The sequence below is a fragment of the Piliocolobus tephrosceles genome, chromosome 10 (genome assembly GCF_002776525.5).
Source record: "Piliocolobus tephrosceles isolate RC106 chromosome 10, ASM277652v3, whole genome shotgun sequence".
NCBI lineage: Eukaryota > Metazoa > Chordata > Mammalia > Primates > Cercopithecidae > Piliocolobus > Piliocolobus tephrosceles.
In genome coordinates this window covers 125,641,547-125,669,382 of record NC_045443.1, presented here as the reverse complement: position 1 = coordinate 125,669,382, position 27,836 = coordinate 125,641,547, and the positions used below count along the sequence as shown (strand labels likewise).

Below are 27,836 nucleotides of genomic sequence, written 5' to 3'. Positions count from 1 at the left end.
TAAGGGGGAGTTTCCCCACCCAATCTCCCTCTTTGCCTGCTGCCTTCTATGTAAGACATGACTCGTTTCTCTTTGCCTTCTGCCATGATTGTGAGGCTTCTGCAGCCACGTGGAACTGTAAGTCTAGTTAAACCTCTTTCTTTTGTAACTTGCCCAGTCTCAGGTATGTCTTTATCAGCAGTATGAAAATGGACTAATACAGTAGATTGGTACCAGGAGTGAGGCACTGCTGAAAAGATACCTGAAAATGTTAAAGTGACTTTGGAACTGGGTAATAGGCAGAGGTTGGAACAATTTGAAAGGCTCAGAAGAAGACAGAAAAATGTGGGAAAATGTGAAACTCCCTAGAGAATGGCTTTAACCTAAAGCTTGATAGTGATATGGACAATAAAGTCCAGGCTGAGGTGGTCTCAGATGAAGAGGAGGAACTTGTTGGGAACTGGAGCAAAGGTGACTCCTATTATGTTTTAGCCAAGAGACTGGTGGGATTTTGCCCTCACCCTAGAGATTTATGGAACTTTGAACTTGAGAGAGATGATTTAGGGTATCTGGCAGAAGAAATTTCTAAGCAGCAAAGCATTCAAGAAGTGACTTGGGCGCTGTCAAAGGCGTTCAGTTTTATAAGGGAAACAGCATAAAATTTGGAATATTTGCAGCCTGACAATGTGATAGAAAAGAAAAACTCCCCATTTTCTGAGGATAAATTAAAGTCCGCTACAGAAATTTGTATAAGTAACGAGGAGCCAAATGTTAATCCCCAAGACAATGGCAAAAATGTCTCCAGGGCATGTCAGAGGTCTTCACAGTAGCCCCTCCCATCACAGGCCCAGAGGCCTAGGAGAAAATGGTTTCAGGGGCCCAGGTCCTCATGCTATGTGCAGCATAGGGACTTGGTGTCCTGCATCCCAGCCACTCTAGCAATGACTGGAAGGGGCCAATGTAGAACTTGAGCTGTGGCTTCAGAGGGTGTAGGCCCCAGGCCTTGGCAGCTTCTACGTGGAGTTGAGCCTGGAAGTACACAGACGTCAAGAATTGGGATTTGGGAACCTCTGCCTAGATTTCAGAGGATGTATGGAAATGCCTGGATGTACAGGAAGAAGTTTGCTGCAGGGGTGGGGCACTCATGAAGAAACTCTGCTACGGCAGTGCGTAAGGGAAATGTGGGGTCAGAGTTCTCACACACAGGCTCTACTGGGACATTGCCTAATGGAATTGTGAGAAGAGGGCCACCATCCTCAAGACCCCAGAATGGTAGATTCACCCACAGTTTGCACCTGCACCATTTGCCTAGAAAAGCCACAGACACTCAATGCCAGCCCATGAAAGCAGCCAGGAAGGAAGCTGTACCCTGCAAAGCCACAGGGGCAGAGCTTCCTGACTATGGAAACCTACTTCTTGCATCAGCATGACCTGGATGTGAGACATGGAGTCAAAGGAGGTCATTTTGGAACTTTAATATTTGACTGCCCCACTGGATTTCAGACTTGCATGGGGCTCTAGCCCCTTTGTTTTGGCCATTTTGAATGGCTGTCTTTATCCAATGCTTGTACCCCCATTGTATCTAAGAAGTAACTAATTTGCTTTTGATTTTACAGGCTCATAGACAGAAGGGAGTTACTTTATCTCAGATGAAACTTTGGACCGTGGACTTTTGAGTTAATGCTGAAATGAGTTAAGACTTTGGAGCACTGTTGGGAAGCCATGATTGGTTTTGAAATGTGAGGACATGAGATTTCGGAGGGACCAGGGGCAGAATGATATGGTTTGGCTGTGTCCCCACCCAAATCTCATCTTGAATTCTCATGTGTTGTGTGAGGGACCTGATGGCAGGTAATGGAATCATGGGGGCAGGTCTTTCCCATGCTGTTCTCATGATAGCAAGTAAGTCTCATGAGATCTGACGGTATTACAAGGGGGAGTTTCCCTGCCCAATCTCTCTCTTTGTCTTCTGCCATCCACATAGGATGTGACTTGCTCCTCCTGCCTTCTGCCATGATTGTGAGGCTTCCCCAGCCATGTGGAACTGTAAATGCCCAGTAAATTGCCCAGTCTTGGGTATATCTTTATCAGCAGCATGAAAACGGACTAATACACTCAGTCTAGAGCTAATTCTTTCCTACTATCGAAGCAAGACCTTCTTTAGCACTCTACTCAATGCCCCATGGATTATGAGGTTTTCTGGTCTGAGTCTTTGGAAGAGGTACTGTTTTCACCCTTGAGTGAACACCAGGCACTGCTCCCCATCATCCTTTTGAATGGTTCTTTCTTCAGATATAGGAAGGTTCTCCACACACGTGCAGACCAGCAATCCACTCAACATTCCTGGAGGCCCTTTCCAGATCTTCAGGGTCCTCTCCTCACTTCGTATCCTTCCCCATCAGCTCCAGATTCCTCATGCTTCCTCAGCCACCAGCTCTGTCTCTTCAACTCAGAGACTTTTCCAGGTTCTACCTCAGTTTCCCCTCACATGCTGCAAACGGGGGACACTCTAAGGGCAGCAAGCTGGGGCAATCACAGGGCTCATATGCTTGTTTCCATATCTCTGGGATCACTGTTTATACCTGATGCCCAGTGTCTTTCCAGCTGTTATTTCATATTTTTTTAACAGTGGATCCCTCTTAGTCCATGTTGGTCAGAAGCAGAACTTCTTCATGTATTTTCAAATGGTGCTGAAATGGCCAATACTCGCTGAGACTAGCAGTTCTTCTTATGCATCTTTCTTTCTTACCTTACTTTATTACCTTTGGGAAGCTGACTGGTATTTGTCAACATTTATTCAACCCTGTCTTCTAATGATCATATGCTGATTTCAATGAATATATGCATTCAGTATTAACCCCATGTGTTTTTATTTTTATTTTTTCAATCAGATACTCAAACATTTATTAAATACCTGCTCCAGGACAGCCACTATGGTAATGATAAATTTTTTTAGTGGGTGAAAAGTTGTATAATACAACACTCTTTCCTTCCCAGATCATGCAATGCATTTGTGAAATAAATAAGTATAAAATGACAGTAGGAAGTAGAGTAGATAAAGGAACATTTTAAAAAACACTCTCATTTATTAAAATCAGTATTTGAGGTAGTGTCTAAACTTACTTGAAATCAAATTCAATCTGTACAAAAATTAAGAATTTTAGTTCACTATCTCAAGATCCTAGAAGCATCTCTAATTTCATGATTTAAGACTTATGGAAGACAATTTGGATTGAGCACACCAGAATCATCATTCATATTTTCATTCCACTTTTCTTCTATTATAGAGGCTGAAGAGCCACAACCAAAAACAGCATAAGCAACAACAAAATACTTCACAGATTTTCTTGTAACTCTGAGTCACCATGTGAATTCACTTTGAGCCAATGATCCCCAGTGACAGCAAAGTGGAAATACTTAGAAGAGATATCTGTCCTCTCTGACCCCTGCCAAACAACAATAACATAGCCCAAAAACCCTTTTGAGTAAAGTTTTTTTTTTTTGTTTTTTTTGTATTTTTAAATATACCACCCTTCTTCTTTCTTGGGATATAGCTGTGATGCCTGGAGACAGAGGAGCCATTTTGTGGCCATGAAGACAAAACATCACATGCTGATATTGATTCAGGCTAAAGAGAGTTGAATACTGGCCTCTTGATGGTGACATTGAGCCACATCAATAGCCAGAAACTGCCTCATTTGACGAGAAAACGGAACTCCTCCACATATTGCTGCCACTGATGTAGAGATTGATGTTATTTTCAACCAAACACAGTACTTCATACTATTATGTATTCAGTTACAAACTATTTTCTTTGTCTTAATTCTCAGTAAAGCAACTCTTAAAACTCACACTTTTTTTTCCCCCTACATACGTTTCACATCTTTAAGGAAAGGATTCTACTTCCTACTGGTAAAAATAGAGGCAGTGGGGTATAATGGGAAAACAATGGGTTTTAGAGTCCTATAAATGCAGGGGACTCCTGGACCGGTGACTTTTAGTTGAAGCAGAGCTTCTTCTCTGGTTTCCTTGGAGCATCTGTCAACCTCATGTGGGTTACTTCATTTCTCTTTTGATTTCTGTCTCTGAAATCACATTTGTTGTGGAAATCAAAAATAATTAAAAAGCCTGGTTCACAAAACATGCAATTGTGGTCTCCAGTCCTCAGAAATTCGCATAAGAGAATCTTCATACCTTGTGATCCTCTTACGTGAGTCTGCTCCGGTGAGATGAGCGTAAAGGTGAAAGAGACACATGTCCAGGTAGACTCTGTGTGTATCGTCCATTGCTGGGGCTCTTTGTTCTTGTTCTTGGAGCATGTGCTGGAAATTGGAGGAAGGAGGATTCTTAGGTGGAAGCCAGTAACACAGTACAGCTGCATGTGAAACGCTAGTGTGTGGATACTGGTCTCAGAGATGGTCTATGATTAAGAAGTTAAGAAAACAACCATGCAAATTGCGCTCATTTGAGCCCCAGCAAAATTATGGCTTTGCAAAATAACATTAAACTGTCATAGCCCAATCGTTCCCATGATTACGTAAAATACTTGAGTTATGTTTGTCCAAACTAGTAAGATAAACTTCTTATGCAAAAATGTATTGATTAATGAAAGACGAGCATTTTTAATTCGGCTGTCTTTGCCCATCTACATCCCAGTAACTTTTATTTTTCTTCTTCACACAAAACATTCTTTAAATTTTAGCTTTTCAAATACAATTATGATTTAGTGTGGTCATAGACAGTCATTGAAGGGAGATGCTGATCATGTTTTTGTTCCAGTTATGATTTTCAAAAGGCATTTCATTAAAATGAGTTTTGCACCAGGGTTCGTCCAGTGAATTGAATCTTTGAGAATAGAATAATGTGCCACCTGCTCATAGCATAGTTCTGTAAACTCCTTGTACATAGTATCAATTACTGTTTCTGGAAAACATCCGTGTTTTCCCAGGAATGAGAACTGGAGGTCAAGGTGGTATAAATGCAGAAACAACTTCAGCACAGAAAGTGCACATAGTTCTTTTTAAGAGCTCTTTAAACCTTCTGATTTATATTGAGAAAAATAATGAAACCCTCACCATCCCAGCAACAGCTTGGGTGAAAGAAAATGGCTTCTGAAGAACCATTGTGAGGTCTTTTGTTGAATCTTCAGTCATTTGGCCTGATGCAATGTACCAAAACAGCCATCTTCACCAGCTTTTCCTCGTGAACCTGGTGGGAGGAAGTACTGGGAAGCCCCTGGGTAGAGGGCACTGTGAGTTATGAAACAAACATTCTTTACAATGAATAAAAGTCCTTGTGGAGGCAGGTGGTTTATCTGTGGCATCTTACAATGTGCACCGTATACACTTAAATGGAGTGAGGGAGCCATAACAGAACATTCAATTTCCCTCTGGTTAAAAAAATCACTTGCAGTAAATTCTTTCTATAGACTCTCTCTGACTTTATATTCCCAGCTTAACATTTTATGCAAAAAGCTCAACAAAGAGGTTGAGCTCTTGCACACTCTTTTCTGCGGTTCACATTTGAAGTTTTCTCCCAAGTATTATTGCATCCCTGCAACTAGCAGCCCCTGGTGAATAGAAAGTGATGGTGGGAACTGCAAGATGCAGGATGGTATTGCCTTCTCTGTGTAGCGAGAATCATGGAGAAAACACACACTTGTATTGCTTTTTGGAAATGTGTGGGCTGGGTTTGCAAGGGACTTACCTGTGAGCTACAGGGGGAAGTCACGACAGTGAGTTGTGTGGCTTCCTGTCTTGTAAGTGAAGTCAGATAACTTCTGCAATATTGGAGTTACAGAGCAAACTCGGGGAGGTCACAGGCTGCCAGTTAATGATCACAGTGTTGAAGGTTAAGCTAGTTTCTCACGGAGCACGCATTATTTCATAAGGGATCAGATGTATTTTTTAATAGAAGGCATCTTCACAAACACTTATGGTCTCAATATTATAAGGCAGTGATCCTGCAGCTATTAAAACAAATCTTTTCATATTCAGGAAACCTCTTTGCCCTTCTCCATAAATGATATACATTAATCTCAATTTTATGATGTATATGTATGATATATACATCAGGTCAAGATTCAACTTAAATGTCATGATAGCTGGTATATAAATATTCACTAGCATACTCCTTATCTCTATACCATGATGGGAAGTATTTTCCCCGCCAAGCACTTGAGTCCGCAGGACCCTTAACGAAACAATTACCTGAAACGTCTTGCTGTTGGCTTCTGCGCTATTTTCTAGCCAACATTGAATTTAAGGAAATGGAGCAAGGCTTGTAATTTTCAGTTTTCCCAAAACTCCTTTATGGTATCACTGAACAAAATTTTATAGACTTATCTCTCTGAAAATGTCACTTTCATTTTTGCATAATGCCTGGGATTTCTTCCCTCATTGAATAGATGCCTCTGTCTTCATATTAGAGCATTGAAAACATAGATGTGTGTGTCACAAAAACCCTTTTCCCAACCAGTCCCCACCATGTGGCTCTGGTCAGTCATTAAACATCTTTATTTTATTTATTTATTTATTTTTTTTGAGACGGAGTCTGGCTCTGTCGCCCAGGCTGGAGTGCGGTGGCTGGATCTCGGCTCACTGCAAGCTCCACCTCCCAGGTTTACGCCATTCTCCTGCCTCCGCCTCCCAAGTAGCTGGGACTACAGGCGCCCGCCTGGTCGCCTGGCTAGTTTTTTGTATTCTTTAGTAGAGACGGGGTTTCACCGTATTAGCCAGGATGGTCTCGATCTCCTGACCTTGTGATCCGCCCGTTTCGGCCTCCCAAAGTGCTGGGATTACAGGCTTGAGCCATCATCAATAAAATTATAGTAATAACTACCTGGTAGGGTGAGAAGATTAAATAAGGAGACGTGAAAATTCTTAGCAGAAGGCCTGGTAATTGATCATGTTTAATATATGCAAGTTGTGTACAGAAGTTTTTGTCTTACCCTCACATTCCACAGAAAACACTTGATGGGTCAGGTGCGGTGGCTTTTGCTTGTAATGCCAATGTTTTGGGAGGCTGAGGCAAGAGGATTGCTTGAGGTCAAGAGTTCGAGACCAGCCTGGGCAACATAGGGAGATGCTGTCTCTACAAAAAATAAGAAAATAAAGAAAAGTAGCTGAGTGTTGCAGCTCTACCTGGAATTCTAGCTATTTAGGGGCTGAGGCGGAATTGCCTGAGCCCAGGGGTTTGAGGCTGCAGTGAGCTATGATCCCGCTGCTGCACTCTGGCTTAAGTGACAGAATGGCACCCTGTATTTTCAAATAAAGTAAAGAAAATGCTTGACCAAGTTTAACAACCTGGATTACCTGAAGTACAGGTGCCTTGGCCTTCTCAGACACGCGGGTTGAACATAAGACAGAAAGGAGCTGCTTTTGGACAACCAGAAATAGATTAAATGTGACTGTTTAGATACAGATTTTTAAAAAATACTATTTCCTCTTTTAATGTGGCAAGAACACTTAAAATGAGATCTACCCTCTTAATAGATTTTAGCTGTAAAATACAGCATCGTCATCTATAGGCACAATGCTGTGTATCAGAGTCTGGGACAGATTCTTCCCACGAACTGAATTGGAACCTCAAAGAGATGCTAGCATCCCCATGTTATTGCAGCCTTATTCACAGTAGGCAAGATGTGGGAACAACCTGGATCCTGAATCCACAGATGAGTAGATAAAGAAAGTGTGTGTGTGTGTGTGTGTGTGTGTGTGTGTGTGTGTGTGTGTGTAACTTTCCAACTTTTGAAATGACAGACCTGTTCAGGAAGATGGGTTTTCAGGGACATTCTTGAACCTGAGCTTGGTAATGAGTTGGAGCATGACTGGCGGTCACATGAACACAGTCCACTGCCGGGACAGCTCTCCTGTGCAGAGCAGTTTGAGGACAGCTGCCGCAAGAACCAACTCCAACACTAGAACGAGGCAGATGATATCCTCAGTCAAACCTGGTCCCTCGTTACCAACATCGTGAAGAGAACTCAATCTCTGCTGCTAAAACGACCTCGATTCGTACTTTGGCCTCACAACTCACTACCTGTATGACTGACAAATGCATTCAGCTCTCAGCCTCTGATTCCTCATTTGTAAAATGGGTTCACCCCACCTAATCCTTAGAGGTGGTTGTGTGGACTAAACTGTCACACATTGGAGCAAGAGTTTGATCATTTTCTCTCACCCTTTGCTCTTTTAACTATCATCTCCCCCACCCCTGAGTGATCCTGTCTCTGCCTCAATTGGTCTCAAACATAGGGTGATGTTACCACCTCTTAGACTTGGGTCCTTAAAACCCAGTGACCTCCTGCTTGTCCTCATTCCAGCTCCACTCTCCTGTCCCATCCTAGTCTACAGCTGTCCTGGCCTTTGCATGTGGCTTCTTTCTCATCCACTTCCCAGCAGCAAAGCCAAGGACAGCACTGGCAAATGTCAGGAACCTTAGACTCTTAAGTGTGAACAGACTTTAGTTTTAATTTTTTAAATTTGTCTTCTAAGCAGATTCTCCAGAAGTAACAGCTGCCCATAGGACCACAATAAATCAGATGTAAGTGCAGATATTCTCACTCATTTAGATAGCTAGCTAATGAAACAATGTCTTAGGACATACATTTGACAAAAATTGACACAAAATGTCACTCCATTACTAATCTGAATCCTCATTCACAGTAGTTTTATTCCTAAATGTATGCTTTATTTGGAATTCTCCAGGAAAGAGGAATTACTGTGACCTATCTTGCTAAGTGAAAATTATTGGCCAATGAAGATGGGTTTCTTAGAATTCTGTTCTCTTTCTTGTATCAGATAGGATTAGTTTGGCTTCCTATTAATAGACAGATTTAAAACAAAGAGTGGTTTAAATAAGATAAAACTGTATTTGGTTCTAATATAATAAAAGTCCTGATGGATGCCACACGGGTCCGGTATGACAGCCTAAAGGACTTCAAGGATCAGACTCCTTCAAGACATCCTCCTCCCTAACACTAGGCAGAGCTCTGCCTTCCCTTGGTCCACGACAGTGGCTGGAAGTAGCCATCACACCTGCTTCAGGTTAGCTAGATGAGAAAGGTAGGAGAAAGAAGATGGAAAGGGAAGATGTCAAAGGCTTTTAAGAAAAGTTCCTTGCAGCTCTCATACGTATATTTTAATAGAAGTGGAAGGAGGCATTTATTTGGTTTCCCTGAAATATGTAATTGGAATTCTTCTGGAGACGCACTGGGCAGATTTGCATGAGGACCAAGAAACATCCAGGAGTGAAGAAATAAAAAGTTTAATCCCTTCCCTTTGGAGTTCTTGGAGGAAGTCGGGCACCATGAGGGATAAGACAATCTATAGAGAGGATGTGGTAGGCAGAATAATAGTCTCTCAAACTTGCCTGGATCTAACTCTGCAGAAAATGAATATATTGTCTTACCTGTCAAAAGGAACTCTGCAGATGTGATTAAGGTTCAGAACCTTAAGACGGGGAAATGATCCTGCTTATTGAGGGGAGTGCAGTCTAATCACATGAGTTTTTTGTTGTTGTTTGTTTGTTTTTTCTTGATGGAGTCTTGCTCTCTCACCCAGCCTTGAGTGCAATGGCGAGATCTCGATCTCCGCTCACTGCAACCTCTATCTAGTGGGTTCAAGCAATTATCCTGCCTCAGCCTCCCGGGTAGCTGGAATTACAGATGCCCACCACCACGCCCGGCTAATTTTTTGTATTTTTAGTAGAGACGGGGTTTCACCGTGTTGGCCAGGCTGATCTTGAACTCCTGACCTCATGATCTGCCCACCTCAGCCACCCAAAGTGATGAGTTTTTAAACTGAAGAACATTTCAGCTGTGCATGGAGGGCACTTTGAGTGCAGAAGGCCGATTTGAGAGATGGCCACATAAGGAGGCCTCATCATGTTTCTTCTCCACTTCCGCTGCTTCACTTGATCAGCCAAAACGAAAAAAAAGCAGTACTTATGTTAATTTACAGTTGCTGGCTTTGAAGATGGAGGAGGAGGGCCAGAGGCCAATGAATGTGGGTGACATCTAGATGCTAGAAAAGGCAAGGAATTGGATTCTGTCCTGGAATCCACAAGTTAAACTGCATCCCTGCCAGCTCCTTGATTTTAGCCCAGTGGGACCTATGTTGGACTTCTAACCTACTGTGAGATAGTAAGTGTGCAATATTTTTAACTGCTACATTTGGGATAATTTAGTATAGTAACAATAGAAAATTATTACAGGCACTGATGCCCATCAGAGATGTAAGCTGTCGTATGGAGTTCATATAAGTGTCCTAGGGTCATCTCAGCAAAGTGCAACCAACACGGTGGCTTAAAACAGCATAAGGTCATTCTCTTATAGTTCTGGAGATCAGAAGTCTGAAATCAGGGTATCAGCAGCAGGGCTGTGCACCCTCTGCATGATCTAAGGCAGAATCTGTTTCATGCCTTTCTCTTAGCTTCTGGTGCTGTTGATAGTGCTTGGCATTCCTTGTCTAGTGGATGTATCACTCAAATCTCTGCCTCTGTCATCACTCGGCCTTGTCCCCATGTGTCTCCGTTCACATCATTTTCCTCCTGTGCATGTCTGTCTCTGTGTCTTCTTGTTCTCAAGAGGACACCAGACATATTAGACCAAGGGCTCACCTTATTGCAATATAACACGTTTTAACTAATCATATCTGTAATGACCTAATGACCCTATTTCCAAATAAAGTCACATCCTCAGGTTCCAGGAAGAATGGGAATCCTTGGGGGACACTCTTCAACTCTGCATAGGTGAGTGAGATGCTTCTAAGCACATTGTCATATGGCTGTCCCTTGAGAAGTTCTTGCTATGTGGGCAAATTGAAAGAAACATATTGCCAAAGAGCAGCAATGAATGAGTTATTTTTTTTTCAACTACCTGATACTCTAAGAAAATCCTGCCAGGCTGGCATCTGTGGGGCATGGCTCTATCCACACAGTACTTCCTCCCAGGGACAAAGATGTGTGGGACTTCTAGGCCCACTGGTTTTAGTAGAAACACACTTGCCCATCATGATGCTATTCAGCCAGAATTGTTACTTATCCACTCACCTTGTAGGAATTTATTTAGGAATAAAAATGTGACATTCATTTGCTGTGCATCAATGTTCATAAATTTGTGAGCTAGGGGTCAGCCTACATCTTTGGTAAAGGACCTAATAGTAAATATTGTAGGTTTGCAGGCCATGTGGTCTCTGATGCAAATGCTAAGCTTTGCTACTGCATCGCAGAGTCATAGATGATATGTAAACGAGTGTGTCTGTGTTCCAAGAAAAACTGAATTAACAAAAATAGGTAACGGGCAAGATTTAGCCTAGGCACTGTAATTTACTGAGCACCGAAGTAGGCTGATGACTAGACTCTGAGCTGTCTAGATCATTCTTCAGGGAGCAAATTCTAACCCACATCCCTTGTGCCAGAGTATGGTTTTAATCCTGTTTGTCTCTTGGGAAGACTAAAAAAGTCTATTAAACAGATGCTGCATTAAAAAGTACAGTGTTAATTAAGATACAAAAAAGGATTATTTATTTCCTTTTGATATGAAAAGAGGTTATTTCAGTCTTTTTGCCTCTTAAACCTGTCTACTTTGCTGGGTGGTTTGTTTTACTTGTACTCATATAGGTACACACAGAACCCAGGTGCTCCTTGTCCCTGTCTGGACACTCCCTGCTGTTCTGTTAGTTCTATTTGGAAGGAAAAGGCCATTTTAACTGCAGACTCAGCACCTGCAGCAGGAAAGGGTCAAGACTGCCGTCAGCAAGAGCATGAAGGGGCTCCAACCTTTAGAAAAACCCCTGAAAAAGGACCCAGCTCTCGTCCACTCTTGCTGTATTTTGCAGCCTTTGTTTCTTGTAGTCTTCTCTCGTCCAACATGGTTCTTCAACATTTCCAGGACAAATCTAGTGAATATTCAGATGATTCTTCTGTTTTTTTTTTTTTTGTTGTTGTTGTTTTTGAGACAGGGTCTCACCCTGTCACCCAGGCTGGAATGCAGTGGCGTGATCAGGGCTGACTACAGCTTTGACTTTGTGGGCTCATTAATCCTCCCACCTCAGCCTCCCAAGTAGCTGGGACTACAGTTGCACAGCACTACAACACCCAGCTAATTTTTGCATTTTTTAAAAATAGAGACAGGGTCTTGCCTTGTTGCTCAGGCTGGTCTCAAACACCTGGGTTCAAGTGATTCTCCCACCTCAGCCTCCCAAAGAGCCGAGGGCTCTATTTTTGTCAGAGACTACTTTATCTTCTCTATTCAAGTTTTAGGTTTAAAAAAATGAACTTCAATCCAGGTATTGATCCATAGCAACATAATATCTAAAGTTTAGGATATACCAAAGTTTCTCCACATGTCAAATAAAATTAATTGTGAGAAATTATAGAAAATTACTATGGAGTTGCATAAATAAATATAAATTCAAGCTCAGAACACATTCCAAATGATTCACTTGAAACCATAAAATTGCACAATTAACCCAAAAGAAACTAAAAGTTGATCTATATCAGCCCACACACACTCTCCTTTTGTGGGTAACAGGACTGAGGATCAGAGAGGACAGTAATTGGCTTAGGGTCCCACATCCAGATAATGGCAAGATTTTCCTTTTGCTTTATTATCATGACATTGCTTTTATCACTGTAGGCTTCTAGTATATGCGAATCAGCAGGCGATGGTGAAATGGGAAGGTTAATGTAATCTAATTAAAGGAAATAGTGTAGAAGGTTGCCTGTTGTCTTATTCGTCTCTATGATAACCAATTTAGAGGCATCCGAGCATGTCAGCCCTTTAAGGACTTCAACATTTATAGTCATTTTTTCTTCTTTGGCAGGGATATAAGAAGAAGACTCAACTTAAATTTCTTTGGTCCTGTAGAGGTACAAATGTCAATCTACAAGCTCAAGTATAGAGAAAAGATACATTTCTTTTTTTTTTATTTTAGTTACTTATATTACTTTTTATAAGTATCCTTGCTATTAGATACCTGAATGTTATCTTCCACCAATTCAGAAATCCCACCCGCAGTGACTTCCAAAGTCAAGGCTGAGACAAATGTTACGCGGTAACCAACCCTTCCCACCAGAGTCTCAGTTTCCTTCAGGTCCTCTTTTTTTTCTGTATCTTGCCTGGTCTTGAAGACAGAAAACCTTCCTCAACTTTATCAATTTTTAAATTATATGTTCTGAGTTACTTCAGAATTCAGAATTTTAATACCTAGGAGGTTTTTCTTTGGCATATCATCTCTTCTCCAATGCCATGAATGCTAGCTAAGTTGACCTCACAAATGTGAAAAAGAGTGAAGACTAAGAAGAAATACCAGGGAAAAAATCAGTTGATGATTCAAAACACAAGTTCCCCACAAATCCATTTTTCATGACATGCTTTTATCTGGATCAGAAATACAAGTAACAGGCATAGGTGGAAGGGCATTGTTATAATCTCTTCCTCCCAGTGGAAGGAAGAAAACCTCCTAGCAGTTTTCTTCCAGTTTACAGTGGACATCCATGTACTCAGGGCACTTAGAATGAGATTGGAGTCTCCTCTGACCCATTCAATCCTGTTATGCTGGGCCTCAGTTTTTGCCTTTAAAAATGTGATGGCTGAAGAACATGATTTTTAAGTAACAGGTGCTGGTGAGATTGCAGAGACAGAAGAACGCTTAAACACTGTTGGTGGGAGTGTAAATTACTTCAACCATTATGGAAAACAGTGTGGCAACTCCTCAAAGACCTAAAAACAGAACCACCATTCTAACCGGCAGTCCCATTCCTGAGTATATACCCAAAAGAATATAGATTATTCTAATCTTAAAGACACACACACGCTAATGTTCATTGCAGCACTGCTCACAACAGCAAAGACATGGAATCAACCGAGATGCCCATCGATGGTAGACTAGATAAAGAAATGTACATATATACCATGCAGTACTATGCAGTCATAACAAGGAGCAGGATTGTGTCCTTTGCAGGAACACGGATGGATCTGGAGGCCATTATCCTTAGCAAACTAACACAGAAACTGAAAACCAAATACAATATGTTCTCACTTATAAATGGGAGCTAAATAATGAGAACACATGGACACATAGAGGGAAACAGCCACAGGGTCCTACCAGAGGGTGGAGGGTGGAAGGAGGGAGAGGACCAGGAAGAAAAACTAATGGGTGCTAGGCTTCATACCTAGGTGAAACAGGCATACCAAATGAAATAATCTGTACAACTAACTCCTGTGACACAGGTTTACCGGTATGATAAACTTGCACATGTACCACTTAACTTAAAATAAAAGTTAAAATAAAAGAGTGAAAAAAAATTAAAAATACTTTATTTTTAGGGCCATTTTAAATTCAGAGCCCAATGAGGGAATGGACAGAAAGCTCCTGCATACCTCCTGCCCCAACCCATGCACCGATACCGCCTCCTGGACTATCAACGTCCCTATAATTGTTTACGATTGTGGTACATTTGCTAAAATTGATGAACCAGCATTGATACATCTTTATCACCCAAAGTCCACAGCTTACGTCAGTAACCACTGGTGTTGTACATGCTAGGGGTTTTGACAAGTATATAATGACTTGTACCCTCCATTATATTACCACACAGAGTAGTTTCACTGCTCTGAAAATCTTCTGTGCTCCATACACTTACCTCTACATTTTCCCAGTCCCTGGAAACCACTTATCTTTTTAATTTGCCTTTTCTAGAAAGTTACATAGTTGGAATCAAATGGATTGTAGCCTTTTGTGATTGGCTTATTTTGGTACTACGCATTTAAAGTTCTTTGGTAGCTTTTCAGGGCTTGATAGCTCATGTCTTTGTAAAGCTGAATAATATCCTATTGTTCAGATATATCTGTTTACTTATCCATTACTTATTGAAAGACATCCCAAATTTTGTTAATTATGAATAAAGCTGCTATAAGCATTCATGAGTAAGTTTTTGTGTGGACACAGGTTTTCAATTTCTTTGGGTAAATTCTAAGGATCGTGAATGCTAGATTGTATGGTAAGCATGTGTTTAGTTTTTTGAGACTGCAAGACTGTCTTCCAAGGTGAATGTACTATTTTGCATCCCATCAACAGTGAATGAGGCTTCCTGTTTCTCCACCTCCTCAGCAGCATTTGGTGTTGTTAGCGTTTTGGATTTTTGCAAGGCTTATTTTTCGGTACTTTTCTTTTATGTTGCTGTTGTTTGGCTTCAAATAGAATCTCTAGGTTTTCTCGTTTTTAATGAAATCGAGAAACAAGAATGAGCTGGCATAGTCAATCTGGTTGGCTTATAAAAACTGGAAAACAGGAGGCTAGAAGATAGAACCCAAAATTGTGATAATAATCCTATGCACACTTTGGTTACCTATCCACCAACTGTTGTCCTGAATTATGATTTGGTTAAGCCATCTACTCTTTCTACATACAGCATTTACCCCAGAAGAATCTGAATTCACTCCAACTTGAGGGATGGGCTAATTCTATCCTCATTTCCAGTGAGGGTGGAAAGGGTTATGTGACCCAAATTTAGCCAATGACAAGGAAGTTCTGTTTGTGGGTACCCGGGAGAGAAAGGTCCCAAGTCCTAAGAAAGAGACACAGGATGAAATAGTCATTTCTTGTGCCTGCTATTATGTCTGAATGAGACACTTAGGATTGCTACAGCCATCTGCAGCCCTTGTGAGGACAAACTCATCACCAAGAATGAAGGATTGGGGAGATGGAAAGCACTTGGGGCCTTGGGTACAATATTTAGCCCTTGGATCAACTTCCCCCAAAGCCATTCCTACTTGACTTCTTGTTAGGTGAAAAAAGACGTATCTTCATGGTTAAGTTGAGTTACAGTTCTGTCATTTATATTTGGAGTTGTCTTCACTTATAAATACTAATGCTATTTTCTTTGTATGGAGAGTAAAATAATTTAGAAGACTTGAATACTTAATATGGGTTATGAGTAGCAGTGCCAGGGAGAAGTAATTGACTTTCATAGTTCTGGATTTATGTTTAGTGAAGGGCAGAGAGGAAGAAAATTAGGAGAAATATTCTTATATTGGAAGGTTGGTGATAACTAAGAATGGCATTATTTTCTGGTAACAATTAAAATTGGATTAATAACATTCTAACTTTTATTAGCTTTAACTCATTCTCTATTCCAGCTATTAGACTCACTTCAAAGATGGAAGGTACATTGAAAGATGGGATCTCATCTCTTTGTCTTTTTTATTCTTCTGAGACCAGAAGTCAACTTCCACTTGTACCCAGCCTATTTTTTCCTGACATCTCTGATAATTCACTAGTCCTAAGGGACTGAGGTCACCGAGTCCCGTACAGACACACAGATTGGATATAGGTCACAGAAGTGTATTTTATGTTGCTGTTATGACAGAGTTTAAAAAACAAGATTTTTTTTTCACTCTTCCCTACATATTGAAAGATGTCACAAAAAAAGAAGCTTCTGAAGTTGTGTCCCGGGTGTCCTACATTAGGCAGAGCAGAAGCTCTCTTGTTTGCTACAGTCCTCACCACTCCCTATTGCTTTATGATCAACCCTCCAAACCCACTCACACTCCTTTCCTCCACACCTATTAACATTTGAGTTTGTTGCCTCTATAATCATTCTAAGCTGGCATCCTGCTTGCTCCCTCATTGGAAGGATTTCCACCACCAAATGTTCTACAGGGTAATGTTCTCATTCCAGGCACATAAACATTTGTAAGAAAGAACAAAACACTGGTGACTGGAAAAGTCAAACTTTAATGAGGAAACGAGCCAAAACATTCACTTTATTTTTACAACTATAAGGAAAAATTTAAAAAGAAGAAATAATTATTTATTTTAGAGTGGACATTTTGATTTAATTTATTTAACATTTTTAAAAGCTTGACATTTAACTCTGAGAATTATCTCACAGTTAAATATATGATATCTGAATGGGATCAAAATGATTATAATTTTTAATCATTTTTAATTTCCTGAAAAGAATTACTCTGTATGTTGCAAACATCCATTTTTTAATAACTGAACTTGCTTATCCTAAAAGTTTGTAAAGAAAGGTTTATTTGTAATTTTTCTTCTTAATATATTCATTTACAAAAGCAGTAATAAATTGATATAACATGTCGAAACCCATTACATACAGCTAAGGCACATCCAGCTCTATCTATAACCAAATCCAGACTCATGGAATACTATGCAGCCATAAAAAATAGTGAGTTCGTGTCCTTTGCAGGGACATGGATGAAGCTGGAAGCCATCATTCTCAGCAAACTAACACAGGAACAGAATATGAAACATCACATGTTCTCACTCATAAGTGGGAGTTGAACAATGAGAACACGTGGACATAGGGAGGGGAACATCACACACTAGGCCCTCTCGGGTTTGGGGGCAAGATGAGGGAGAGCATTAGGTCAAATACCTAGTGCATGTGGGGCTTAAAACCTAGGTGACGGTTTGATAGGTGCAGCAAACCACCATGGCACGTATATACCTATGTAACAAACCTGCATGCTCTACACATGTATACCAGAACTTAAAATTAAAAAAAAAAGAAAACATGAACTTTTGCTCTGTTACATTATAATATGGAGCTTGAATCACAAGTCATTTAAACCCTATCAACCACCACGAATGTCCACCAAAGATGCTGGAAATTTAAAATGTGTTTGGACAGAAGTATCTTCAAATCTCTCTTGTGATGAGTGGATATTCAATCTATGATTTGTGAGACTTGCTCCAGAATCTGCCTTAGTAATAGAGTAAACTATAGTAAACTCTTTACTAAAGAGTTGGGAGGCCATTTGAGTGAATAGATGTGAACAGAATAATGGGTAAAGGCTAAGTATGCCTTACACATAGAAATTAAGGAAAGTTTGGAGCACATAGGATGTGCCAACTAGGCATTCCGTTCAATTGCAGGTGACATAGATCTCTTTCTTCTAAAATAGGAGTTTATTTCTCCCTCACATATCATAAAGTCCAGAGGTTAGTGGTAGAACTTGTGTAATAGAAACTTAGTTCCATCAATATCCACCTTCATCCTATCTTTCTCTCTCTTCTCTGCCATCTGTAATCGCTGACTTTTATTCTCATGTTTATCTCAACATCACAAGAGGGCATCTGTATACCAGCCATCCCTTCAGCATCCCAGACAGGGCAAGAAGGAAGGTGAGAAAGACAAAAGAACAATTGCCACCAGAGTCACCTCCTCATCTAAGTATTCCTTGTAGATGCCATCCGATAACTTCATAGCCTTTATTTCCATCTTATTGGCTGCTGTTGAGTCACATGGTGATGTCTACCTGCAAGAGAAATTGATCCATGCAGTTTTTGTTTGTGTGTGTGTGTTTAGGTATATTTATTTTTCCACTTCCAAGAAAACTACAGCACTTTCCAAAAGAAAGGTGAATACATAATAGATAGAGAGGTCCAATTTTAAGATGACAAGGGTCCTGACACACCAGCCTGCAGGATCCCATGAATATCACTGACCTATGCACTACCAGCAAATGTTGCCACTTCTAAGTTCTACCTATTCTGTTTCTCAATATTTATCTATAAATTGACACACTGTTGCGTTTAAATTCATCTATTTAAAAATGAACCTTTTCTTGAACTCTAAGTGAAAAAAATGACTACATCTTGCCACAAAAATAAATATAATGAAGATGAGCAATTTCATAGAGCTCTACCTGCATAATCATATCTCCAAAATTCTGAACATGGATTTGCTCTTTTAAATAGGAGCTCAAAAAGTGTAAAAAAATGCTATTACAAAAAAAGATGATCCTTTTGTATCACCAGAAGGAAAAAAGAAGATGTTAATGGGAAATTATTCTTCATAATGTTATTTAAATTTTTTTTTTTTTTTTTTTTTTTTTTGAGATGGAGTCCCGCTCTGTCACCAGGCTGGAGTGCAATGGCGCGACCTCGGCTCACTGCAACCTCCACCTCCCGGGTTCAAGCAATTCTGTCTCAGCCTCCCGAGTAGCTGGGATTACAGGCGTGCTCTAATTTTTGTATTTTTAGTAGAGATGAGGTTTCACCATGTTAGCCAGGAAGGTCTGGATCTCTTGACCTCGTGATCCATCCACCTCAGCCTACCAAAGTGCTGGGATTACAGGCATGAACCACTGCACCCGGCCATATTATTTAACATTAAGATTGATGACACCTAAAATTATCTCACATTCCAGCCAAAGCACGTGTCCTCTGTACTGACATTGTCTAACAGTTTCATTTACAGATGAGATAATGAAACCCAAGAAGGGCATATTGTTTTCCTGAGATTTACTGCAGACAAGGGGCTAGGACACATGTTACCAACCTCTAAGTTTACGATCGTTCTACTTCACCTCATCACCTTTTATCAACACTAGTACATTCAGGAATTCTGAAGTCCCTGGAACACAAACTTCACTGCCTCAACACTACGTAGATTGGAGCACCCGTGTCTGGTATTCTGCAAAGCAATGGGTAGGCACCGGTTTATAAAACAGGTGTGCTGCCTGCCCCTGGGGTGCGTGAAACTGAATGTCTGATTTGTTAGCAAAACAGATAAAAACAAAATGAATTCCAATGCAAAGCAAATGGCTGAGATTATCTTCAAATACAATAAAAGCCAACTGATTGCTAAAAATGGTTTTTTGTGGGTTTTGATTCACTGTTTTCATTCACTAAAGTGACACTGGCTGGAGATCGAGACCATCCTGGCTAACACAGTGAAACCCTGTCTCTACTAAAAATAGAAGAAATAGCCAAGCATGGTGGCACTTGCCTGTAGTCCCAGCTACTCGGGAGGCTGAGGCAAGAGAATCGCTTGAACCCAGGAGGCAGAGGTTGCAGTGAGCCGAGATCATATCACCACTGCACTCCAGCCTGGGCGACAGAGCTAGACTCTGTCTCAAAAAAAAAAAAAGACACTAGCTGTGAATTTGGCTCAGTTCCTTCATCATCAGAGTGCATTTTTTCTTTTTTCTATACATGTTAGAATTTAATTTAACATAAAGTGCAAAGAAATGTTCAATTGCTTTATTTTCTCATATAGAAAAAAACAAAAAGACTTATCTTTAAGTTAAGCTTGATTTTTATTCTGTTATATCATTTAACACATCTCCATGAGTCTATTTAAAGATATGGGCTAGCACATGAAATACTAGCATGTGGCCAGACTGTGAACATTTAGTCCGGACCCCAGGACTTCATTTGCAAGTGCAGATTTCATTAGGTTAATGGGAACAGTGACCACACAACAGCAAGGGAGCCTGTCTCCAGTGGGGAGGACGTTCAGAGGAACTATTACAATCACAGTTTCTTAATTTTTTTTTCCTTCTTGAATTCATAAGTCAAAGTTAAGATCTGCTTAAAATGTCACAGAGTTGAGACATTTGTTGAGGGTGAAAATAACTCTATTGTCTTAGATAGACAATTCCTGAATGTGTGGAGATGCTCACCAGACAGGTTCTTACTGTCCATTGCACAGACAAAACCAATTCGCTGAGACCATGGTATTGCAGTAAAGAAAGAGTTTAACTGACACTAGGCCAGCCATGCAGGGAACAGAGTTATTACTCAAATCAGTCTTCCCGAAGGCTTAGAGGTTAGGATTTTTCAAAGATGCTTTGGTGAACAGGAGGCTAGAAAATGGGTGCCATTGATTGGTTGGATATGAAATCATAGAAGTGTGGAAAATGATCCTTGTGTGCTGAGTTTATCTCCAGGTGGGGCCACAGGACGGGTTCAGTCATGACTCACGGGTCCATGTGAGGTCAGTTGATTGCCAGAATGCAAAGGTCTGAAAAAGCATCTTGAGAGACCAATCTTAGGCTCTACAGGAGTGAAGTTATCCATAGGAGCAACTGGGGGAGGCTTAAATCTTGTGACCTCTGTCCATATGACTCCTGAGTAGTAAGGATGATAGAAACGATGCCTACATTTTAGCAGAATTCAGACTCCTCTCATGATCCTCATCTTGAGGCCTTTCATCAGATTTTGGTCCCTGAGCAAGGAGGAATTAGTTTTAGGAAGGCACTATTAATCATCCTAGCTCTCAGTTAAACTATAAATTCCTCCCATGGTTAGCTTGGCCTGTGCTCCAGAATGAGTGTAGATAAATGGCCTGTGAGGCTTGAGGCAAGATGGAGTCAGCCATACAAGACTTCTCTCACTGCTCTAATTTTTGCAAAGGCAGTTTCAGTGTTTTGTGTGATGTGCCTTCTACTCAACTATCCAGGTTCATTCTTCCATACTTCTAGGCTGAGACACAGGTCCACATCTTAAGTAGCAAAAGATGCTCCCGCTGGACATGGTGGCTCACACCTGTAATCCCAGCATTCTGGGAGGCCAAGGCAGATGGATCACGAGGCCAGGAGATTGAGACCATCCTGGCTAACAGAGTGAAATCCCGTCTCTAATAAAAATACAAAAAAAAATTAGCCAGGCGTGTTGGCGGGTGCCTGTAGTCCCAGCTACTCAGCAGGCTTAGGCAGGAGAATGGCGTGAACCCAGGAGGCCAAACTTGCAGTGAGCCAACATTGCACCACTGCACTCCAGCCTGGGCGACACAGCAAGACTCCGTCTCACAAAAAAAGATGCTCCCTCTGATCTTGAATTAGGAGGACAGTAAACATATTCAGGACCAACAACTGTCACCCCATCAGGCAGAAGTCACCACTCACCTGGAACAATTCAATGTAGCTCAAATTTGAAATCAAATCTAGGTTCTTAATGTGGTACTTGGAGCCTGTGCTTGCCCCTGGAGACTTGTTTCTTACCTGCTTTGCCCCTTACATGCTGGCCTGCAAAGAACTGAGGAAAAAACATCAGTTGTTTGCTGACATTTAAAAGTAAAAGAATCTAAGGCTAGGTGTGATGGCCCAAGTCTGTAACCCAGCACTTTGGAAGGCTGAGGTAAGTGGATTGCCGAGCTCAGGAGTTCAAGACCAGCCTGGGCAACGTAGTGAAATCCCCTCTCTACCAAAAATACAAAAAATTAGCCTGTTGTGGTGGGGAGTGCCTGTGGTCTCAGCCACTCAGGAGGTTGAGGTGGGAGCATCACTTGAGCCTGGGAGGCAGAGACTGCAGTGAGCCGAGATCCTGCCACTGAACTCCAGCCTGGTTGACAGAGTGAGACTCTGTCTCAAAATAAATAAATAACAAAATATAAAAAATAAAAGTTAAGAATTAAAAAAGTAAAATTAAAAGGATCTGACAGCAAATGACAGACTTCTGGCACTTTTTGGCAAATCTAAGGGCTCTACTAACACATTTCTTCAGAGTAACGACCATGGAGCTTTTAGATGGGTGCCTTCATTTCCTGAGGCAGATGCAACAAACTTAACAGCCTGAAACAATACAGGTTGATTCTCTCACAGTACAGGAAGCCGGAAGTTTGGCTGGCAGAGTCACACTCTATCTGAAGGCTCTAGGGGAGGATCCTCCCTTGCCTGTGCTGCCTCCAGGTCCTCCCGCCTCGGCTGGTGGCAGCTGCACTCTCGTCTCCACCTCTGTCTTCACAGGCCTCCTTCCCTGTGTCTCAAATCTTCCCCTGCTTTATTTTATAAGGACATCAATATTTAGATTTAGGGCCCACCCTAAATCAAGGATGGTTTGATCTCAAGATCTTTAGCTCAATTACACCTGCAAAAATCCTAGTTCCAAAATAAAGCAATTAGGTGCCAGGAGTTGGGTGTCAGAAGTAATTTTGGGGGGATGCTATTCACTCCCCTAGTGGGATCTCCACCTTCCAGCATCTTCCCCATTCCATCGTGTATATGGCCAAATTCTCCTTGCCTATCTCATTCACCTATGCATTAGAGTTTCTAAACCTGATTCCAGCGTATCTTCCAGCCCACGGTTTTGAACGGAACTGTCAAAACTAAATTGCACTGGGCAGAGTTACGGAAGGCTTCGTTCAAAGCTACTGCAACATGGTAAAGAGACCAGAACTCAGTTTGAGCACAACTCCTCTGAAGAAAGTGTGTGTGTGTGTGTGTGTGTGTGTGTGTGTGAAGACCTGGGGTCAGGGAATTGTAGGCCATCCTTCTTGGTGAATCGGCTTTCCCCAACGGAAAAGTGAACTTTCTCGTATCTTTACGACAAGAGGGAGTTTTAACACTTGGAGCAAGACTCCCGCTGAAGTTAGGCTCCTTCCCTCCCACAGAGACAGGGAGATAGGGCAGTCCATGTTCCTGGATGACTACATTTCAAAGGAATGGCTCCCAGGTCCTTGAGAAAGACGGGCCAGGTTTTTAACTCTGGCAGGAGGATTTGGAACAGATTTGCATCTCCAAGGGGCAGAGAAAGAGCCCCAGTGGCAAGTCCTCTAAAGTAAATGCTCTAAGAATAGGGAAACCAGGGACCCGGAGGCAGCAAGAAGAGTTAAACCAAGAGGGACATTAGGGCTGTCTTGGTCTGTACCCATGCCTCTTACCTGAGTCCTTACATTTATTCAAGTGATTGATTTTCACCTCCCAATGGCAAGCTCAAGGACTATTCTGAGTCTGTTTCTTCACCTGCCAAAGAGGAAAATAAAGTCACTACTTTGTAGGGCTGATATGAAGAGCAAATGAGATGAAGTATTTAAAACACCATGGTGACAGGGGCATGTGGATCTGAGACTGCCTGATCCCACACGTGCAGCTCAGCTTTAGGTCACAAATGACTGGAAGACAGCCCTCAAATCTTGCCTGCATTTTGCCAATGAAGAAAATCTTTCCCACCAAGGTCATGCCCTTTTAGGGGTGGCTCACTGTCAATAATAGTAATAATTGTGAAACCGCCTTTGCAAAATTATGACTGAGACAGTGAAAGAGATCTAACTTAACTGACTCCATCTTGCTTCTAACCCCCAAGCTGTCCTTGTTCATTCCTAGGCTTAGGCTGAACTAACTTTGGGAGAAACTTGGTTTACAGTTTAAACAAGGACATAGTTTTATATAGTTTAAACAAAGTTTATAGTTTAAACAAAGATGGAAACAGCCCTTTCCCAAAGCAGACCTCCTTCTTGCCTGGAGACTACATTGCCTTTGTAGGACTAACATTAGCCACAAGATTAGAAATTATGGTTTAGGAGTCATGCAACTGGAGGCTACAAGATTTGGACCCTCCCTAAGGTGCCCCTAATGTCAGTACTTGAGACATTTTGCAGACCCTGCACCTGATGGATCAGCCGGCACCACCCAGACTGATAAACTGGCTCATCTGATCTTGTGACCTCCACCGAGGAACTGCCTCAGTGCAAGAAGACAGCTCTGACTCCCTGTGATTTCATCCCTGACCAGTCAGCACTCCTGGCTCACTGGCTTCCTCCAAACTACCAAGTTGTCCTTAAAAACTCTACTCCCTAAATGCTCAGGGATATTGATTTGAGTAATAATAAAACTCAGGTGTTCTGTACAGCTGGCCCTGTGTGAATTACTCTTTCCGTATTGCAATTCCCCTGTCTTGATGAATCCACTGTGTTTAGGCAGTGGGCAAGGTGGACCCCTTGGGTAGTTACCATTGCTGAGGAGTAAATACCTGACCCGATGCAGCACAGCTCCAGCTCTAATAGGCCATGTGGGCTCCTGAGCACAAACAATGGGCTGAGGCCTCTGGGACCACCTCCCAGCACAACATCCTGCTCTGCCAGCTTTCTCCTCCTTCTCCCATAGATGTTTATATCAATGACACTCACAAATAAATGTCTTGCATGCTAAACTCAATTTCAGAATCTCCTTCCCGCAAAAAAACCAAACTGCAATGTGCACTCAGCACAGAACTTGGAAAGAGACACCTCTCAGTCACCCATGGTGACTTCCTCCACTGCCAGGGCTGCCGCTGCTGTCACTATCGACCTCAGCAGACTTTCCCATGTCAGGCCCTGGGTGAAGCCATCCCCCCAGGATTGATAAGAATTGCATACAAGGTTTTGGACAGAAATAGAGTTACAGTTAAGGATGCCTCAGGCTGTACTCTGGCCCCTTCCTTGTTGCTAGAAGCCCAGTAGCGCCAGGTCCTCACCTGGTGCTTTCCTATTGCTCCTACAGACAGGATTTTGGACACAGGGTCATGAGACCGTTGAAGGATTGACTTGCATTCCCATTGCTCCTGTCCACAGGATCTCTGACAATCAGCTCATGGGGCTTTTGTTTACGGATTGCTTAGGATGTTTTTCAGACCCCAAAATCTAGCAACTAGTGTGTAGACCCCCCACAGAGGAATGAGATCAGCATGAGAATACAGCTTCTTCCTCTCCCCTGCCCGTGGCTTCGCCCTGCATTCTTCAACCAATCAACAATTTCTACCCTTCAACCCACTCCAAATCTCTTCAAACCCTAGCCCCAAATTCCTGGCGGAGACGGATTTGAGGTTTCCTCCCATGTCCTCCTTTGGTGGCCTTATGATTGAAGCCCTTTCTGTGCTGCAGCCTCATGCATCTAGGTGTTGACTTGCTGCCTGTGTTGGGTAAGGGACCTATTACGGTTACATGGGGAGGCAGTGCCCCCCTACCATCCTCTTTGCATTCTGCCACTGAACAGATGCTTCCTACATGGCTGGTAATGTGGGCCCTCCTGTTTCAAGGTCCCCAGTTCAGAAGTCTCATTTGCCCAAAACGCGCTGCCATGGGGCCACGTTCTTCCCTTTGCTCTTGGAGAATAGACAAAGCCACTCAGCCCAGCTACAGCCTCAAAGTCTTGTCCTACCTCCCTCTCCAGCCTCACCTCATTCCAGGCTCCAGTTCCGAATCTCTCTCTAGCAACACTGATTTTCCTTTATTTTCCTGCATTTGCCACTGTTTCTCCTGCCAACAATGTACTGGGGTGAAGCCATAGCTTCTTTATTTACTTCATTTTTTTAATGTTTCTCATTTGCTTCAATTCAAACATCTTGTCTCAGATGGAATGCAGAAGCAGAGATGAGAATCCTGCTGTCTTCTATTAAAGAAAACATTATGCATAATTGTAAAAATATAGTATGATGCTGCTATCCTCAGAGTAATTTTCTTTTGAAAAATGTAATTTTCATAAAAATATTTTATGTATATTCACTTTTAATAAGTTTGTTTTTGTTAGTTTTAAATGAAATAACAAATACTTTGAATATCTCAATGTTTAATATTGTATTAATAATGTTATATATTAGTATAATAATCACATAATATTGTTATAATAATGTATTAAATATAGATGCACCTGAGGTATAGAAACAAAACATCTTTGGGGTCCTCAGTAATTTCTAGAGTGTAAGTCACCAGTGAGAATACCTGAAATGGACAAAACATGACAGATCCTATCAAGCTCAGATGTGGGTGTAGCTCTTTCCATCTCTAGCCTCATTCACCCCTGCCTCCTGCCCCAGTGAATGTCATTCTCCAACAAGGTATTTGAAAAGATATTTCTCTTTTAAAAAAATACACAAATGGACAATTAGCAAAGGAAGAGATGCTCAACATCGTTAGCCATTAGGGAAATGCAAATCAAAACCACAGTAAGGTTACACTTCACAACCACTAGGGTGGCTACAGTTAAAAGACAAGTAATAACTAATGTCAACGAGGATGTGGAGAAATGGAAAGCTTCATAATTCCTGGTGAGAATATAAAATAGTGCAACCACTTTGGAAAAGAGTTGGATGTTCTTCAAAAAGCTAAACACAGTTACTAAATGACCCAGCAATTCCACACCTAGGTATGCACTTAAGAAAGATGAAAATGTGTACACACAAAAGCTTGTACAAGAATTTTGAGAGCAATATAGTCATAACAATCATGGAATGAAAACCACCCAAACGTCTCTCCACTTGAATGCATAAACAAACTATGGTCTATCTAGACAGCAGCATAACATTCATCCATTGAAAAAAATGAATTACTGATGCATCCTACAGCAAGGATGAACCTTAACAACATTATGGCAAATGAGAGGATCCTGTCCCAAGAAATCATCATATGTTATGTGATTCTATTTGTATGAAATGTCAAGAACAGGCAAAACTATAGAGACGAAATGTAAATTAGTCGTTTCTTAGCACCTGGAGGGTGGAGATGGAGGGTTATGGGAGTGGCTGGCAATGAACACAGTGCTTCTTTTTGCGGGGTGAAAGTGTTCTAAAATCAGATTTTGCTGGTAGCTGTGAACCTAATAAAACCGTTTAATTGTACCCTTTAAATGCACAGTTGTGTGGTCTATGAATTATATCCCAATTAATTTGTGAAGTTGCATTTTCAAACATTAGTGAGTTATGTTTAAAATTGATATTTTGGGAAATTCAGATAATGTCCTGGTTAAACTTGAAGTTCTTTATCTCTACATAGCTACCCAATAATACGCTACTAATGAAAACTTAAATCCCATTTACAATTTATTCCTCCAGAGGAAAGCCACTTTATTAAACAACTTCCTTTTTGGGGGTGTGGGGGGAAATAAAAGCATGAAGCAATTCTCTTCATCTTAGTGTTTACAATACCTAAATGTCTAAGACAAGTTCCAAGACGAAACATATAAAACCTACTGTAGATATCATAGTGTGGACGTCTTGTCAAGTGATGATGTTTAAATGAAATTAATTCCTCTTTCCTTCTCACAGTCTTTGAGTGTGCCCAGGGTGTACCATCATGGGACCATGTTCTTCCCCTTTGCTCTTGGAGAATAGACAAAGCTACTCAGCCCAGCCACGGCATCATAATCTCGTTCTACCTCCCTCTCCAGCCTCAACTGTTTCCAGGCTCCAGCTCAATGTCATACATCAGGTAGGTGGCATCCTCTAATAGCTGTCTATTTTCTCAGTCCCTTTTACTTCTCAAGCTTAAAATTGCCTGTTCTTTGTTCGGGCAGTGGTGAGGCTAACTCAAGGTGACTGACAGACTTATTCTCCTTTTGTCAGGTCATC

At 41.4% G+C, this 27,836-nt stretch overlaps 2 long non-coding RNA genes across 2 annotated transcripts in view; one reads left to right on the top strand and one right to left on the bottom strand.

Moving 5' to 3' along the window:
- Positions 1 to 1,963: 1,963 nt before the first annotated feature.
- The window catches only part of LOC111522983, an 85,915-nt gene continuing 60,042 nt past the window's right edge, over positions 1,964 to 27,836 (top strand). Inside the window, exons 1-2 of the long non-coding RNA XR_002725396.2 lie at positions 1,964 to 2,025; positions 27,534 to 27,696. This is a non-coding gene — a long non-coding RNA (uncharacterized LOC111522983). The remainder of the gene's footprint in view (positions 2,026 to 27,533; positions 27,697 to 27,836) is intronic.
- LOC111522981 overlaps positions 16,702 to 27,836 on the bottom strand; it is a 37,747-nt gene continuing 26,612 nt past the window's right edge. The window contains exons 3-4 of the long non-coding RNA XR_003309994.1: positions 23,398 to 23,479; positions 16,702 to 18,268 (exon numbers count right to left, since the gene is read on the bottom strand). This is a non-coding gene — a long non-coding RNA (uncharacterized LOC111522981). The remainder of the gene's footprint in view (positions 18,269 to 23,397; positions 23,480 to 27,836) is intronic.